This window comes from Rattus rattus, chromosome 7 (assembly GCF_011064425.1).
Source record: "Rattus rattus isolate New Zealand chromosome 7, Rrattus_CSIRO_v1, whole genome shotgun sequence".
Classification (NCBI taxonomy): Eukaryota; Metazoa; Chordata; class Mammalia; order Rodentia; family Muridae; genus Rattus; species Rattus rattus.
Window position 1 is genome coordinate 98380229 of NC_046160.1, and position 18241 is coordinate 98398469.

The 18241-nt window shown below is 44.2% G+C and overlaps 1 long non-coding RNA gene and 1 pseudogene across 1 annotated transcript; both read left to right on the plus strand.

Moving 5' to 3' along the window:
- Positions 1-8415: 8415 nt before the first annotated feature.
- On the plus strand, positions 8416-17920 carry LOC116905266. Its single transcript, XR_004388509.1, has 2 exons — positions 8416-8581; positions 17835-17920. It is a non-coding gene; the product is annotated as an uncharacterized LOC116905266 (long non-coding RNA).
- Positions 14965-16054, plus strand: LOC116905265 (annotated as a pseudogene).
- Positions 17921-18241: the final 321 nt, after the last annotated feature.

The window sequence follows — 18241 nt, forward strand, 5'->3', positions numbered from 1 at the left end:
CCATAAGAAGGAAGGAAGAAAAGACTGGGAGGGGACTTTGGGATGCATTGTATAGGAATGTAAAACACACATTCAGATAAAACTCATCATTGTAAAAGAAGGGAAGAAGGAAGGGGGAGAAGATGGAGGGAAGGAGGGGAAGACAAGATAGGAGGGAATAGTGGTTGGTGGGTAACAGGAGAAGGATCAGTTGTGTGAGCGTGCTCCTTAATTGATCATTAAAAAAAAATCTCAGCTACACATCCAGAGAAACCACATGCAAAGCCAAGGTCACAGGCGAACAACACATGACAGCAAGTTTAATAATTTAGAAAAAGACTCCTAGGAAAGGTAATCTTATTTAAATAAACAGAAGTGTCATTTGTTACCATTTTTAAAAAATGAAGTTATTATCAGGTACATTGGGAGTTTGAGGTTTGAGGCTAGCCTGGATAAATCAACAGTTCTGGGTCAGACAGGGTGACATAGTGAGACCCTGACCAAACAAACAAATAAACATACAAAAAAAAAAAAAACCCACAAAAGCCCAAACCAATCAACCAAACAACACAGGATTATGTTGCCCAGGCTACCCTGAAAGTCATAATCCTCTTGCCTTAGCCCCCATGTGCCTAAGGTGAGGCAGGAGGCATATAAATTTAGCAATCTGATATTGATACTGCACTTGTATTGGGTTACGTACAACCTCCTTTTCTAATAATGTACTTGGTAACCTAGCTCGTTTACCCCACACATACTACACACACACACACATACACACACACACACCACACACTGCACACACCACACACACCACACACACACACCACATACACACATACCACACACACATAATACACACCACACACACACATACACACACACCACACACACACACACACACACATATATACACACACATACACACACACACACCAGACACACACACATACACATACACACACACCACACACACACACCACACACACATACACACACACACACACACACACACACACACACACACACACACACACACACACACACACACACACACCACACACACATACACACACACCACACACCACACACACACACCACACACACACACACACACACACACACACACACACACACACACACACACACACACATACACACACACACCACACACACACACACCACATATACCACACCACACACACACACACACACACACACACATACACATACCATACACACACCACACACACCACACACACATACATACACCACATACACACAGTACATACACACACCACACATGCACACCACACACACACACACACACACACACACACACACTCCTCTCTGAACACCAAACCTAGAATCTCACATAGGTGCCTGCATCAGACTACACCTTCCTGAACAATAGTATGTTTTTCTGCCCGTAATGACAATCAAAATGTAGGCTATTTCTGTTCAAATATATTTCCATACATTCTGGTCCATGGTCCATGGCAGGGGAGTGATCCAGACTGGTTTGGGATGCTGTGCAGTAAGACAAAACTACGCCCTCACGTAAACTTTTAGGGAGAATCTACTATTCATTAACTTGTGTCTATGCATAAAGTCTGAAACATTATGGGTAAGGCCATGCATATTAGGAAAATGATTATAAAACCTAGTCTATTAATCAAAACAGAGAACCACCCTCATCACATCCATTAGCAACTAAACTCCTTCTCATCACTTTTTAAAAAGTTATTCATTTATTTTAATTTTATGTGCATTGATGTTTTGCCTGCGTGTGAAGGCGTCAGATCCCCTGGAACTGGAGTTCCCAGGGTGAACTGCTGGGAGGCTGCTGGGAACTGCACCCAGGCCCTCTCAATCACTGAGCCATCTCCCCAGCCTTTTTCTTGACTTAATAAAAGAATGCCCTTAAGTATCCTCTACTGCTCCCTGGTCGTATTTTCTGATCTTTTCTATTGTGTTGTTTTAAATAAATTTCCATGCAACTTGACATTTGGTGTGGGTTTTATTTCACTTTCTTGAATAAGAGTTCAAAAATCTGCAAAGCCCTCCGCCCAGCCTTGTGCCATCCAGCGCTCTCTTTTCTGAATTGTTGGGGTTGAATTCAGAGACGCTTTCTCATTTTTTTTTTTAAATCTTTGCAGACAGTATCTCATAGGATATACATTTTTTGGTTATTTGAAACAGATTTTCTCATTATGTAGCCTTTGCTGAACTGGAGCTCACTGTATAGGCCAGGCTGGCCTCAAACTCACAGAGATCCCTCTGCCTTTGCCTCCCAAAGAGAGGTGTGCACCAACATATCCCACTTGGGTACACCTCAAAAACCTCAAATAAATACTTAGTTAATCTCCTGATTATGGCCAACTGAGGAGATTGACAAATCTAATTCCTTAAAAAGCAAAGAAAATCAAAATTATAAAGATGGACAAGTTTCTCCTGATTAACCATCTTGTGCTAGACCACAAGGAGTAAACAGTTTGAGAAGACTTTATGCCTGAAAACTGCTGGGCTCCTGCAGGAGAATCGGAGGAACGTGAGGTGTTCTGCCTGTACCTACTTCCCTCCTACCTCACCCCAAGTCAGCATGTGAAAGTTCTGCCAGTGTAGGGTGAGCCGTAAGAACAGGCAGCCCTTCTGCAGTGGAAGGAAGTAGGACTTAGAAGTCAGAGCAATGTCTGCGCTTGGATAGTGTCAACCAAAGTTGTTTCTCACAGGCAGGCTAGCAAAAGAGGGTCAAAGGGCTGGATCTAGAGGTTACAGTTGGGGCACGGAGCCTGCAAATTGTGGAGAGTGAACACATGCAAAGAAGGCTCATGCCCTGCCCATGCTGCAGCTGCACTTATAGGATGGTTTTTTGTTTGTTTGGTTGGTTTTTTTTTTTGAGACAGTGCTTCTCCGTGTAGCCCCCATTGGCCTCGAACTCAGAGAGATCCACCTGTCTCAGCGTCCTGAGTGCTGGGATTAAAGATGTGTGCCACCACTTCTCTGCCTATAACAGCTCTAAGTAATAAATGTTCATGTTTTAAGACACCAAGTTTGAGGGTGATTTGTTTGCAACAATAGTAATAACACAATGCACCCCCTTTGTTCCCCTTTTAATTTCAGAGGCAGAGGCTTGGCAGATCTCTGAGAGTTTGGGGCCAGACTGGTCTACAGGGTGAATTCTAGGCCAACTAGCTACATAGTAAGAACTTGTATAGTCTTTTTTGTTTGTTTTTTGTTTGTTTGTTTTTGAGACAATGTTTCTCTGTGTATCCTTGGCTGTCTTGGAGCTCTCTGTAGACCAGGCAGGCTTTAAACTCACAGAAATCTAACAGTCTCTGCCTCCAGAGTGCCGGGATTAAAGCTGTAGCTACCATGTCTAGCCTAAACCTTTATTTTTTTTTCTTAGATGGGGTTTCTCTGAGTAGACCTGGCTGTCTTGAAACTCACTTTGTAGACCAGGCTGGCCTTGAACCTAGAGATTTGCCTGCCTCTGTCTCTGTAATGCTGGGATTAAAGGTGTAAACCACCACTCCCTGGCATTGACTTTGGATTTTTAAGGGCAAGTTTTGTATTCCCTTAGTGTACATTGTAAGCAAAACAGAGGCTAGTGGAGCTAAATTTTACTGGCAGAAGTAGAAGTGAATGAATATACTTACACATGATAACATGGGGATAGGGAACTTGTTAATGTAATGCACTAGGAGGTATGGGAGAGAGAATTACAGTATAAAATGATCAGACTCATTATATATAAAGACTGTGACTGGAGCTGGAGCGATGTCTCAGCTTTTAAGAGCACTGACTGCTCTTCCAGAGGTCCTGAGTTCAATTCCCAGCAACCACATGGTGGCTCACAGCCATCTGTAATGGGATCTGATGCCCTCTTCTGGTGTGTCTGAAGACAGTGACAGTGTGCTCACATACATTAAATAAGTAAATAAATAAGTAAATTAATAAATCTTTAAAAAATGACTGTGACTGAAAGCACTCTGGGAGACTTCAGGCCCAATTCTGCACACTTCAGTTCTAAGCACCCATGGCGTGGGCTTCCTGTGAATTTCAACTGCTACTTTAACCCAGTTCTTCTTGCTCCTTCCTTCCATGAGTGTGGATCTTGAATATCCCTAATAAACAGCCAGCACATAAACTTCTGCTCAGAGTATGCTTCCCCGAGAAGGCACCTTGCCACAGAAATGATTTTTTCTTGATTTCCTCCTCCTCCTCCTCCTCCTCCTTCTTCTTCTTCTTCTTCTTCTTTGCCCTTCTTCTTCTTCTTCTTCTTCTTCTTCTTCTTCTTCTTCTTCTTCTTCTTCTTCTTCTTCTTCTTCCTCCTCCTGCTCTCCTCCTCCTCCTCCTCCTCCTCCTGCCCCTTCTCCTCCTCCTCCTCCTCCTCCTTCTCCTGCTGCTCCTCCTCCTCCTCCTCCTCCTCCTCCTCCTCCTCCTCCTTCTTCTTCTTTCCAGAGCTGAGGACCGAACCCAGGGCCTTGCACTTACTAGGCAAGCGCTCTACCACTGAGCTAAATCCCCACCCCCTTTTTCCTGATTTCCACATGGTGTCTGATGTCTGTGGTTTGAGGCCAGCCTGGTCTACAGAGTGAGTTCCAGGACAGCCAGAGCTACAGAGTGAGACCCTGCCTCCAAAAACAAAATAAAATGAAACACAACAAACAAATAAAACCACTTATTTTTCTGGGGCTCCGGAGATGGCAGCAGTTAACACTCGCTGCTGCTTTGGTGAACCGTTTGTTCCACTCCCAGCACCCACATGGCTCACAACCATCTGCAACTTGAGCTTAAGAGGCTCCAATACATGGAACAAAAATAAAAATATTTAAAATAAATTATTTTTCACAAATTCTCAACTTGATTAAGAATGTACACTTAGACCTGAATTCAGAATTGCATTACAGCATGTTTTCAACTAATGCCGTATCAAGCTCATGCAACAATAAAAAAAGCGACTCTAAGACAATGTACGATCCGATTTATATAAAATGTTCAGTGAAAGTCAGTCCACATAGACAGAAAGTAGATCAGTGGTTGCCAGGAACTGGAGAAGGTGCTTGCTGATGGATAGTGATAGAAAGTATATTATACGATTAGAAAATGTGGATGGTAACGCAACCTTTTTAATATTCTAAAGATTGCTAGATTGCACGGCATGTTGAGCTTGTGCTGGAGAAATGGCTCAGCAGGAAAAAACACTTGCTGGTCTTGCAGAGGGGTTTTTCCCAGTTTGTTTTCCAGCACCCACACGGAGGTTTACAACATCCATAACCCTAGTTCCAGGTGATCTAAGATCCTCTTCTGACCTCTGAAGGCACCAGGTATGCATGCCGTGCACAGACAGTCATGCAGGCAAGACACTCAAACATAGAAAATAAATAAATGTTGAATTTAGATATGTTAATTATATCTCTATTTAAAAAAAAAAACCCTAAACATATTATCTGTGGGATTTCCTATTCCTAGAGAGAGTCTCACTGTATAGGTCACAATGCCTCAGACTTGCAATCCTCCTCCTTCGGCTTCCAGAATGCTGGGATTACAGGTGTGGGCCACCATGCTGAGTTCCCTAGCACATGCATATATGTTTTTTTTTCCTATTCCTATTTAAAAATTTTTTTTTGTGTGTAGGCATATATGTGTGTTGCTGGCCCAAGGTTGATGTCAGGGATCATTCTTAGTCTCTCTTTTACCTTATTCACTGAGGGAGGTGTCTCAGCGGAACTCAAAGCTCACCAGTAGAGCTAGTTTCCACAGTCAGCTTGGTCTGGTGATCCTCTGTTTTTGCCTGTGGGACCTACCTAGCATTATGTGCGTTCTGGGGGTCTGAGCTCTGGTCTCCACACTTACATAGCAAGTACTTTAAGCACTGAGCCACCTCCTGCCAGCTAGCAGCACGTAATTGTTCTGACATAGTTCCTATGACTATTATACAACTGACACTTATTGGGTACCTTCTAGGACAGATCTAACCAGCGGGCGCTGGGAGGGAGAACCCCGATTGTATTTCAGACCTGGAGAGACAGGTGTGGTTTTTACCTCCTACTTGTATTATTTCTTTAGAACACATGTTTGAGTTTGCCATCATGAACAATTGTCACTTCCATGAAAATGTATTTGTTTAGCATCAAATTATCTCTGATGATGCATGGAGTGGCTATGTATTAAGAAGGCTGAACACACTTCAATTCTTCCTCCTGGGCAATTTGCAATCTGAAAGAGGTGATTACACAGGAATTCAAATGAAGTCATTTTAGTTTAAAAGGTCATTTAGCAAATGATTATGTAAACATATCATTTAAATGTCTATATTCAGTAGGAATGCTGGAGCAGCACAATATATAAATACCACAGTTACTTTGCATTAGGTTGAGATGAGAAAGTCGACACCTCTGTCCCTCTAGTTAAGCCTGGGAAACATTTATCTCTGGCACTGGTTAAAGGATGAGAAGCAGCACAAAGATTTACAGAGAAGGAAGGAAAGGGGACTCCAAACTTACAGCAAAGACAGAAACAGAAGGAGGTATTTGGTCTCCTCTGGGGACTTGTTCCTTTACTCACTAGTTCCTTAGTCTTGGTGCTTAAGTGATTTACCTCCATTTCCACATTAGTAGAATGGGAGGGACAGTGATACAGTAACCTAGAAAATAAAATCAAAGCTGGTGCTGGCACGCACCTTCAATCCCAGCATTCAGAGGGAAGAGGCAGGTGGATCTCTGTGAATCTAGGCCAGCCTGGCCTACAAAATGAGTTCCAGGATACCCAGGTCAAACCGATGCAAACCAAACCAAATGAAACCAAACCACAACACAACACAACACAACACAACACACATCACACTATACCACACCACACTACACCACACCAAAAAGCAGGGAAAAAAAACCCTCATATAATGCATGGTATAACTCAAATTAAGCATGGTACAAACAATAGTGACCCTTAGTGTGAAGAGAAAATTTAGAAGGGAGGAAGATAAATATACTTGAAGTCTCTCATTCAGTTTTTGAACATCTAAGACCTGGAACTCATTCTAGGGAAAAAAGGGGACTTCACATCAAAAAGAGCCCAAAGTAAGTTTCTTCTCTTTGAGTTTTAGACGTAATCTATATTCCCTGTTGTTTTCCACTATCACTTTCATTGTATTTGAGCATTTCCTTTTTCTCTGGTTCACCCATCTGACCACCGAGAGAGCAGATCCTGCTGAAAAGTATTTGGAAAGTGATAGCATTCTCCTACCCCATTCCTCAGGTTTTCCAGATGAAGTGAAAAGATGTTCAGATGTTCTGCTACCTGGGGCTCCAGTCCATTTGATGGCTGCCCATTTACTGGCGGTACTGGTATTTTTCAGCTACTGTCTATACCAGTGTTAGAGCTGCGATTAGCTCTTGCTGAAATACTCCTACGGCCGCCTGATTCAGTCCGTTAGGGTTTGCAGCTCCTGGCGAGTTATTCTAGAAACAAACCTTACTCAGTCCAGTACTGTTGGTGAAAAGAACCTTAATGATTAAGCTGAAAAATCAATACACATTGTGTAAAACATTTTTAAGGAATTGAAGAGAGAGAAAGGCAGGGGGAAGGGGGAGGGAGGATGGGGGAGAGAGAGAGAGAGAGAGAGAGAGAGAGAGAGAGAGAGAGAGAGAGAGAGAGAGAGAGAGAAACTAAAGGGCTTGGGCCAGCAGTCCAGGGAGAGTTTGTAACTTTAGCATTATCCTTAACTCACTGAAAGGAATTTGGCATGACCACACCCTATAGTGACTAGTCCGGTGGTTCTCACCCTGTGGGTTTCTAGCCTCTTGGGGTCTCTCTCCTGAGACCATCGGAAAATATATTTTCATCACGGCTTATAGCAGTAGCAAACTTACAGTTATGAAGTAACAATGAAAATAACTTTATGGTTGGAGGTCACCACAACATGAGGAACTATATTAAAGGGTCGCAGCATGAGGAAGGTTGAAAACCACTGCCTTAGTCCTCTAGGTCTCAGCTTCCTCACCTACAAAGCAAGGGTTAGACTTGATGCTATTTCTCTCACTGTAATTTCCCAACCTAAGACTCAGAGAATCTAACGTGAATAAAGTTTCTCCTAAAGGCTGGGACTGTAGGTCAGTGTCAGAGCGCCTGCCTAGACCTTGCCGGGGGAAGGGGGAGAAGGCGGGGGGGGGGGGGAGAAGACCTAGGCGACTTGACCCCCCAAGTCACTGGTTAAACAATTTGCTCTCTGGGTCCTGGCAGGAACGGCCGCGGAGCCCCAAAGACGTTAACTTATGGATATGTATTCTGTGTTTCTTCACTCTTACGAACCTTGGGGACCAAAGGATCGCATGCATCTAAACTTCAAAATCTCCGCCCTAGGGGAGGACAAGGAGAAAGGCTCAGTCCTGCGCTTGCGCAGTGTGGTTCTAGGGCTAAGGTCGTGCAGCCAGCCGGACCCTTTGCTGTTCATCAAATCCCGCGAGATCTCAAGCTGACAGACACGCAGGGGGCCACTGTATCCGGGCACCGGAAGCTGGATGAAGCCCGCAGTAAAGGAGGAAGTTTCGAGCCAGGGTGACCTGTGGGCGTCCTCGTCGAGCTCCCGGCGACACCGGCGGTATAGCTTGGGACATAGACTAGGGAATGCCCAGTAACAGGTGCTCTCCGTTTTTTAAGAATTTTTAGGGTAAACAGCCTGAAGTTCGGGTGCGATTGTGTTTGAGGTGCTTCAGATTTAAACATCTTTTGAGTACCTACTGTGTGCCACGCTTAGGGGTATACTTAAGTCGTGTTAAAAAGCCGACGCGCCTTTTTAATCCCCTTGGTGCTGAGGATCTAGGAAGTCGCTTTGAAATTCTGGGCAGCTTACTAGTAATTTCTGTGAAAGTGGTTAGTAACAGGAGCCATAGAAGAAGGTTGGGTTTCTGAGGAAGGGAAGGGCCAGGTAGGAATCCCCACACGGTGGCATAGATGGCAGAGGGAAGGTCAGCAGAGTCCTTTGTGGCAGAATGGTTGGACAAAATAAGGATCAACACGAGGCGTATTTTATTAAAAGGTATCCGGGACAAGTTGTGCGACCTTGGACAAGTCATTCACCCCGTTTATAGCGTCTGTGAAAAGACGAGAATGTTTGCAACTTCATAGCGGTAGTGGTAGAGGAGGGAGTTGTATTTAAGCAAGCGAATTAACATACCATTATTTTCTTCTGTATTGGGAATTGAACTCAAGATCATCTTCTCCTCCCTCCCCCATGCATGCTGGGCCAAGTGGTTTTTACTACTGAGCTATTGCCAGTCTATTTTTTTTTTTTTCATTTTTATTTTGAGACAGGTTCTCACTAATTTGCCAGGTTGGCCTTGAATTTGCCATCTGTACTCCACCCAATAACTGGGATTACAAATGTATGCTACTATGCCAGAGCAAGTAAACTCAGTCACCCACTTTTGGGGCCCCTAGAAACATTCGGAGAGATAATCTGTCCCACTTGGCTAGAAACCGAAGTCGTTCTCTGCCCTTGTGAGTTCAGTGAGCCTCTCCTTACATTAGGCGGCTACACAGACGTTTAAGGCATATTTTTATCATTGAACCAGACCTTTCTTTCAGTGGTATTTTGGAATGGTAGCATCAGTTAGAAACCCACTTTCATTTAACAGCAAATGGGATTTGCTGAGGTCAGCTCTGCCTTGATTGTGATGCCTCCTAACCCAACTGCCCTTCAGGTCTTGAATGTGATCTGTCTTATTCTAGAAGGAAAACCTGTGAGTAAGTCAAGGTTTTTGTTTCTGTGGTGCTGGGTTTCAACCCGGGGCGATGCTGAGCGATTCTGAGCGATTCGAGTGTGTTGATTATTGTGTTGTCGAGGGACACTGCAGTTGTCATTAATTAATCAGTTGTGTTTGGCACGTGGAGAGTTCTGATTTCAAACAGAAGTGGGGGCTATGGTAGCATCCTTTTCAGGATGAGAAGTGGTGTTTAGGCAGACCTGGTGTATCCTCTTCATTTCTTTCTGTGGTACAGGGTTAGCAGAGTGCTTTGCCACCGCTGAGCTACATCCTAAGCTAAGCCTTAGATCTTTCTTTCTGTACATGTGATCTCCCGTGTAGTCTAGGCTGGCCCTCAGCTTGAGATCCCCATGCCTCAGCTTCTGGAATGCTGGGATTACAGGCATATATCACTTTATTATACTGTGTTATGTTTTTTTTTTTTTTTATTTGAGATAAGATCTCTCATACACCAGGCTGGCCTTGAATTTTGTTATGCAGCTGAGGCTGGCTTTGAACCCCGCCCTCTTGCCTCTACCTCCCAGGTTCTGGAGTACAGGTGGGAGGCATCATACTTGGCTCTGTTACGCATGTGTAGTAAGGCATAATGGTGAAAGTAGAGAACAGATAAGGAACTTGACTGGGTGATGCCTGACACTGATTGTCAACTCGACAGGATCGAGAATCACTGAGTAGACAAGCTTCACGGCATACCTGTGAGGAGTTGACTTCATTCTAAGTTAACTGAGGTGGGAAGACTCACCCCACGGTCGGGTGGTACGATTTCTTAGGTTTGGGCCCTGGGCTGAATAAAAAGGGCAAAGCTAGTTGAACACCAGCATTGGCTGTTCTGCGGTGTGACTGGCGTGACTTCCCTGTGACGACTGTACCCTTAAATCCTGAGCCAAAACCACCCATGTCTCCCTTCAGTTGCTCTTGTCAGGTATTTTCTTACAGCAACAGGAAAAGAAACTCAGTTTGGCAACAGTCCTTTGAAAATTTAGCCATCACAGTTCTGTTAATAACCACTCGAGGTCAGTCTGCTACTGTAGCTGAATAAACTTGCTTTTTAATTTGTATGTGATTTCTATATGTGGTGATTCCATAGAAGATGTCTCTGGCTGGGCGTAATGAGATGTACCTGGAGTCTGTACCCAGTAGGAGGGTGTGGCAAGGGATGAGCTGGAACTCAGGAATCTGAGCGCCCAGCAGCCACATCTCAAAAAGAAAAATAAAAGTTCCCTGCACTAAATGATGTGAGGAAATAAGATGTAACAGCACTGCCTTTAAAGATTCCCACCCCAGGGCTGGAGAGATGGCTCAGCGGTTAAGAGCACTGACTGCTCTTCCAGAGGTCCTGAGTTCAAATCCTAGCAACCACTTGGTGGCTCACAACCATCTGTAATGAGATATGATGCCCTCTTCTGGTGTGTCTGAAGATAGTGACTGTACTCATATATATTAAATAAATAAATCTTTAAAAAAAAAAAAAAGATTCCCACCCCACCCTGTCCTTCCTCCCTCTCCCCCTCCTCCCAAGCTGAAGCACTTGCCGGGGTCTGGGTGCAATCCCCAATAGTTGGGGAAAGAGAGAAATTGAATCTCTTTGGTCCTCTGAATCTACCTAGCGTTTCCAAATAAGAGAAGAGAATATAAGAAGAAGGCAGGTTACACCGGGGAACCAGTCAGGACGTTGTCCAGACAACAGAGTGGAGAAGCAAAGCAGGGAGACTCCAAGTGTGGTGTGTGAGTGTGGTGTGTGGTGTGTGAGCCTTGAGTCCCAGTCTGGTCGTGTGCTGTAGAAACATCTGCAGGCACTGGGCAGGGCGACTTATTCTGAATGTCTGAGGGTAAGGAGTTACTGTGCTGTTGCTTCTGTTACTAATCACTTACTACATAATTACTGTTAGCTGGTATTTATGTTGCCAGAGAAACTTTTGAGTGACATGGGATGGAAATGGGATTTGCTTTAAAGGAAGGCTGGAGAGTATTTTACCCTGATGAATTGTATCCCAAAGGAAGAGTGAAATTGGGAGCAACTAGCCGTTTCTGCCTCCATCCGTGAGATAATCAGTATGTATGCTAGAGAAACTAAGGGAGCCGGATGCTTCAGTATTCCTCATCCTGTCTTACTAAACGTTACCAGCATCGGTTTTCTTACCTCTCTGCGTCCCAGGTTTCAAGCCCAGGACCTCATACATACCAGACAAGTGCCCTACCAGGCTGAAGCTCCAGGCTGAAACACATCATTTTTAGAAAACTTACATGCCAGTATGTTTGCTGCCATGTTTGTGCCTCAAATGCATGTGTAGTGCCCAAGGAGGCCGGAAGAGGGCAATGGTCCTCTGGAATTGGAGTTGTAAATAGTGGAGCAACCGTGTGAGAGTTTGGAACTGACCCATGTCCTATGCAAGAGCAGCAAGGGCTCTTAATAGCTGAGCCATCTCTCCAGTCCGTTCTTAATAATTGATTAAGAACAGAATTGGGGCTGGGTGTGGTGGTGCAAGTCTTTAAACCCAGTACTCTGTGAGTTGGAGGCCAGCTTGGTCTACATGGTGAGTTCCAGGACAGCCAGGCCTATATAATGAGACCCTGACTGCAAACAAAAAGAAATAAACAGGAAAAGTGGGATAGTTCCTCTGGAGCGGTGAGTGCCTGCAGGAGAGTCAGGGTAGCGGTCCAGTTGTGACGTCAAAGCCCTGTTTGAGGAGGAAGTGGTGGAATATGGGAAGTGTGGAGCCATGAGGTCTGGTGAGAGCTGTGCTTTTCAATCCCACTCCTGTCTTCACCTGTGCTGTGATCTTGGGCACACATCATACTCAAGTTCCTTTGTAAAATGAAGTTACTTTAATAATGGATATAATTTCTCCACATCTACTGGGGATTGGTTTCAAGATCCTATGTATACCAATGGACATCAAAATTTGCAGATGTTCAAATTCCTTAAAATAAGATGGTCTAATTAGCGTATCATCTCCACTGTTTCCTGTAAACCTCAAGCCCTCTCTAGATTACTTTCAATACTCAACACAATATGAACAATGTTAATTGTTAATTGTAACAACAATGTAAATAGTTGTTACACTATGTTGTTAAAAGTCTGTAGGTGTTCAGTACAGAGAGTATCTCTTTTAATACTTCTAAAAATATTGACTGATTGAGATAGGGCCTCGCTGTGTAGTCCAGGCTGGCTTGATCACACTGGCCTCTTGGTTCATACTCCTGGGTGTTGAGATTCTGACTATCGGACATTACACTGGCTTTTTTTTTTTTTAACATACTTTGAATCCATAGTTGACTCTTTGGGTGCAGAACTCAGGGGTATGGTACACTGATTGTGTTCACGTCTAACTTTGTTGCAAGTAGTAAAAATGGAGTTTTTGAAAAAGTTATCTGTAAATTTTCATATCTATATAAATACTGACTAGGAAGTCACAAATGAACAGGAAAAATCAGCAAAGCCTATTCTCCTATTAAAAATTAATTATCGGGTTGGGGATTTGCTCAGTGGTAGAAAGCGCTTGCCTAGCATGCAAAGGCCCTGAGTTCGGTCCCAGCTCCGAAAAAAAAAAAAAAAAAAAAAACAAACAAAAATTAAGGTATCAACTTAAACTTATATAGAAAATTTATTTTTTGTTTTTTTTTTTGAGACAAAGTTTCTTTGTGTTGCTCAGCTGTCCTGGTAACCAGGCTGTTCTCGAACACACAGAGATCCCCTGACTCTGCGTCCCCAGTGCTGGGGTTACAGGCTGTCAGGTTACAGTGTTCAGCTGTGCAGAGTCAGTCAGTATGGGTTTGAATTGGCTCCACCGCTCCAGTTTAGTGCTAAGCCCTCTAAGCTGCAGGTGCCTCATCCTTATAAGATGGAGGTAATGGCTGAGAAGAGGCTGTGAGGGTAGAGGTGGCACTGGAAGATCTGATGGCCTGTGTTCCATCCCTGCATCGCACGAGGTGACAGAAGAGAACCAGTTCCCTAAGTTGTCCTTGGACCTGCCCTGAGCACTGTGATGTATGTACACCACTGAGCATGCGTGTACACATGAGCACAGAGGTGGGGCTAATACCATTGGGTGATTCACTGACGGCCACACTAATGTGGGCACATTAGGGGCTTGGTTTTGTTTGCACTGACGAAGCAAAGGGATCTTTGCCAGAACTGAAAATCAGTCGACTTCACTTGCTAGCTCAAAGTATAAATTCTGAAAAATTAATCTTTTACTTAACTTTTAGTTATTCTACATGAATTTCCTGTAAGTTAAAGATGTAAAAATGCTTTGATGTACATGGATGTGATGGTGTGTGCCTATAATCCTGTCTACATGGGATGCTGAGGCAGGAGGACCGCAAGGTGGAGGCCATCCTGGGCAACATAGGCAGACTGTCTCAACATAAATATTGAGTTGTAAGCTGAGCCTTGTCAAACAATCGACTAACTTTCAGCCCAAAATAAGTATGATTTTTTTAAAGACAGTGTTATGAACAAGGCATTGAGTTTAACCACAGTGCTGTAGAAAACGTGGTCACACTTTGACGTATTTTTAAAGAGTGTTGTTCTTACTTTGTATGTATGGGTGTTTTTTGTCTATGCACCATGCTCATGTTTGGTTCCCTTGGAAACTAGAGAAGATCATTGGACCATTTGATGCTGGAGTTGACTGTGAGCCATCATAAGGATATTTGGAATCAAACCCAGGTCCTCTGGGAGAGCAGCACTGAGCCACCTCTCTAGCCCTTTGATGTATTTAGACTCAGCCAAACTGTCTCAGTTTCGGTCACTATTGCTATGATGAAACACATGACGAAAAGGGCTCATTTTGTCCACAGTTCCATATAACAGTTTATCATCAAAAGCAGTGAGGACAGGAACTCATGTGGGGCAGGAGCTGATTCAGAGGCCATGGAGGGTACTGCTTACAACCTTGCTCATCATGGCTTGACTGGTCTGTATTATCATGGATCCCAGGACCACCAGCCCAGAGATGGGCCCACCCATCAGTCACTCATTAGGAAAATGTCTAACAGGCTTGCCTATAGCCCAATCTTATGGAGACATTTTCTCAGTTGGGGCTCCCTGCTCTCAGATGACTAGCCTTTGTCAAATTGACATTAAATTAGCCAGCACAATATTCATTTTAATAAATGAATAAAATAAACCTTTGAAGAGCTAGGTATGGTGGCTTGGCCTGTAATCTCAACACTTGGGAAGCTGAGTTAGGAGGATTGCCTCTGAGTTCCCAGCTAGCATGGGCTACTATTGAGTGGAACACTTGTCTCAAGGCAGACAGTAATGGGGCAGGAGGCTCTGCTTCTTGTCCCACAGACAAGATGATGAAGGTCAGTGTGAATGGATTTGGCCGTATTGGGTGCCTGATTACCAGGGCTACCTTCTCTGCATCTGGCAAAGTGGAGATTGTTGCCATCAATGTCCCCTTCATTGACCTCAACTACATAGTCTACATGTTCCAGTATGACTCTACCCATGGCAAGTTCAACGGCACAGTCAAGGCTGAGAATGGGAAGCTTGTCATCAACGGGAAGCCCATCACCATCTTCCAGGAGCGAGATCCCGCTAACATCAAATGGGGTGACGCTGGTGCTGAGTATGTCCTGGAGTCTTCTGGCAACTTCACCACCATGGAGAAGGCTAGGGCTCACTTGAAGGGTGGGGCCAAAAGCGTCATCATCTCTGCCCCTTTGGCCAATGCCCCCATGTTGTGATGGGTGTGAACCACGAGAAATATGACAACTCCCTCAAGATTGTCAGCAATGCATCCTGCACCACCAACTGCTTAGCCCCCCTGGCCAAGGTCACCATTGACAACTTTGGCATCGTGGAAGGGGTCATGACCACAGTCCATGCCATCACTGCCACTCAGAAGACTGTGGATGGACCCTCTGGAAAGCTGTGGCAAGATGGCCATGGGGCAGCCCAGAACATCATCCCTACATCCACTGGTGCTGCCAAGGCTGTGGGCAAGGTCATCCCAGAGCTGAATGGGAAGCTCGTTGGCATGGCCTTCCGTGTTCCTACCCCCAATGTATCCGTTGTGGATCTGACATGCCACCTGGAGAAACCTGCCAAGTATGATGACATCAAGAAGGTGGTGAAGCAGGCGTCCGAGGGCCCATTAAAGGGTATCCTGGGCTATACTGAGGACCAAGTTGTCTCCCTCGACTTCAATAGCAACTCCCACTCTTCCACCTTTGATGCTGGGGCTGGCATTGCTCTCAATGACAACTTTGTAAAGTTCATTTCCTGGTATGACAGTGAAAACGGCTACAGCAACAGGGTGGTAGACCTCATGGCCTACATGGCCTCCACGGAGTAAGAAACCCTGGACCACCCACCCCAGCCCATCAAGGATACTGAGAGCTAGAGAGAGGCCCTCAGTTGCTGAGGAGTCCCCATCCCAACTCAGGCCCCAACACTGAGCATCTCCTCCCAATTCCATCCCAGACTCCCATAATAACAGGAGGGGCTTAGGAACACTCTCTCTCTTAATACCATCAATAAAGTTAAGCTGTACACACACACACACACACACACACACACACACACACACACACAGACAGAGACAGACAGAGGGAACTTAATTGGCAAAAGCACGTTCCTTGCAATCCTAAGGACCTGAATTAGGTTCCAGAATCCACACAATGGGCCAGTAAGATGGCTTACCTGATAAAGGTGCTTGCTATGAGCCTAGCGGACTTGAGTTCAACCCCAGAACATGAGTGTGGAGGAAGAAAAATGACTTGTATATGACCTCTGACCTCTTCACATACACCACAGTATATATAACACACCCCACCCCCCAATAAGAATGTAAAAGAACAAAAAGCTGTTTTGTAATTCTAGCACCTGAGAATCTTGATCTCTGGGGCTCCCTGGCCAGCAGCAGCCTGATGGGTTAGCTGCATACCAGTGAATAATTAAACAAGGGGATGACACCTAGGAGCAACATCCCAGGTTAACTTCTGGCTTCCACATGTGCACACATGTGCACCTGCACACACACTCAGAACACACACTTACACAAAAGAACCTTTGAAAGAGGGTTTTTGTGTTTTTGTTTTGTTTTTGTTTTTGGTGCTTTGTTTTGTTTGCAATACTGTCTCACTGTGGAGCTCTGACTGGCCCGGAACTCACTCTGTAGATCAGAGTAGCCTTGAATTCACAGAGCCTCTTTCCCCAGAGTGCTGTATTAAAGATGAGCACCGTCATGTCCAACTAAACAGTAGTTTAAAAGTACTTTTAGTTTAACTCGTGTGGGTGTCAGGGCCATGTGGATGCATGGTCCATATGGAGATCAAAGGACAACTTGTGGAAGTCAGTTCTTCTCACCATGTGGGTCCTGGGGATCAAATTCTAGTCATTAGCTTGGCATCAGGGGCCTCTACCCACTGAGCCATCCTGCTGACCAAGCACTTAAAGTCCTTGTGTTTTGGGGAATCTGGGGTTCCATCTTGGCTGTACATATGTTAGGCAAGTACTTCACTATCGAGCTGTACGTCTGTACGTCTGGTTCCTCCATTAGTGCTTTTTATATTTATAGCTTAAATGACTGCCTGATTCTGGTGGAACATGAAATGCTGGTTTTTGTTTTGTTTTGATTTTTTTGGTTTTGTTTTGTTTTTAATTCTGCCTTAGTAAAATACTTAATCCTGATGGTGTGAAGATGGATGTCCCCAGATTACCCAAGACCAAGTCATTTTGTCTCCTTCAGTCTTCAGTGAACTTGATCCTATTAGCTAAGGATTCTAATTGGATTTAGTTGTTTTCGCCAAATGTTTACTTTAGGAGCAAACTGACAGGTTAGGTTCTGCTCTTTTTCAGTTCGTGTGCATGGGCGTTTTGCCCAGTCTGTGTCTGTGTACCGTGTGCATGCAGTGCTGCAGGAGAACAGGAGGGGTCAGATGCCCAGTACTGGACTTGGGCGCTGCCGTGTGCATGCCGGGAACTAACCTTGGTTCCTGGGGAAGGGCAGACAGTGCTTTTGACCACTGAACAATCTCTCTTACCCCCTTTTAGAATCTCAGAAGCACAAATGGAGTTTTAATTTTTTAGTTGAATACTTTATATCTTTCTAATGAATTTTTTTCTAATTACAGGAATTATTTTATATAGAAATCTTGTGAAACCATTGCACAAATAAAGTGATGATCATACAAAGAGTGGTATTGGATTCCCGACCTGGTATGTATCTGTCTGTGGTAAATGACAGTTGTGGTCTCTGGTAATCATAATGCACATGGAAGTGTAACAACTTACATGATGTCGGGGTGGCAAACTAAGGTAGGAAGGTATATAAAGACAGTACATTTTGGATCTAAAAAGACTAGTAAATATATCAGATGAAATGTCTTAAACAGTGCCATTTTCAGTTTTCAGATGATAACCTTTCAAGGCCATTGAATCATAATGTTTGAAAGGTTATATAGAAAGTGTATAATTTTAGAATTTTTCCTTTTGGTAGGTATAACTGATTCTTTTTTTTTTTTTTTTTTGGTTCTTTTTT